The sequence below is a fragment of the Penaeus monodon genome, chromosome 29 (assembly GCF_015228065.2).
Source record: "Penaeus monodon isolate SGIC_2016 chromosome 29, NSTDA_Pmon_1, whole genome shotgun sequence".
NCBI lineage: Eukaryota > Metazoa > Arthropoda > Malacostraca > Decapoda > Penaeidae > Penaeus > Penaeus monodon.
In genome coordinates, this window is record NC_051414.1 from 14,044,963 (window position 1) to 14,045,978 (window position 1,016).

The 1,016-nt window shown below is 44.8% G+C and overlaps 1 protein-coding gene across 1 annotated transcript in view; it reads left to right on the plus strand.

Annotated features, from left to right (window-relative positions):
* Positions 1 to 1,016, plus strand: part of LOC119591986 (phosphatidylserine synthase 2-like) — a 47,219-nt gene that overhangs the window by 16,049 nt on the left and 30,154 nt on the right. The window lies entirely within an intron of this gene.

Genomic DNA, 1,016 nt, shown 5'->3' on the forward strand with positions numbered 1-1,016 from the left:
GGTGGTAAGCTAGGTCCCCGTCTTAGCAAATTCGGTCCAACAGGAACGATAACCCGCCCATTCCCCAAATTTTTTCAAAAAAAAACCAGTTCAGGTTTTTCACGTCCGGGTTTGATTCTTTTTTTTATATTTTCCTTTTTAATTCCTTTATTTGTTGCATCGTCTCGAGCCAGGTATTCCCTATTGATATAGGAGACCGGGGATACTTGGGGTGGTGCAGGGATTTACCCTTAAAAGCTACCACACCCAAAAAACCCGCTTGTATTGTGCAAAATATGGGGGCAAGACAATAAATGAGTTGCCCCGAGACAATCTCTCGCTACTCAGCATTCTCTTGTTCTCACTCACTCAGTACTCTCCGGTTTTCTTGTCATTTTCCACTCATTCAAATATGCAGGTAAAAAATGAAGAGTCGCCCGAGACAATCTCTCACCACTCAGTCACGCTCTCTGCTCTCATCATCAGTCCTCTTGTCCCACTTTTAAGCATATCTGTCCTCTCATTCAGTCATGCTCTTTTCCTTACCCTTAGTGTCTCTATATCACCCTTCAGTCTTCTTGTCTCAAATCATTAGAACCTCTCAGTCTCTCGCTGGTCACTTTTCGTATCCACTCACACAGTCATTTCCAAATTTTCACTCACTCTCGCCTCCCACTCCTCAGTCACTCTCTGCCCCTCCACCATTGGGCGCCCTTTTTGTCCCACTCACTCAGCACTTTTTGTACCTCACTTCAGTCACTCTCTCAGTCTCTCATTCCTCAATCAGTCTTACTCACCAGTCACTCATCTCTCACTACTAGCACTTCTGCCTTCTCAGTCATCTGCCCCCTCACCTGTCATTTCCCCTTTCATCCACCACTCAGTTACTGTCTCACAGTTTTTCACTCATCAGTCACTCTCTTGTTTCTCACTCAGTCATCTTTCTGTCTTCATTCACTCATTCGCTCTGTCTCCATCAATAGTCCCTCTCTATTTTCACTACCGTTTTGGGAATTGGAGAGAGAAAGGGAAAAGGT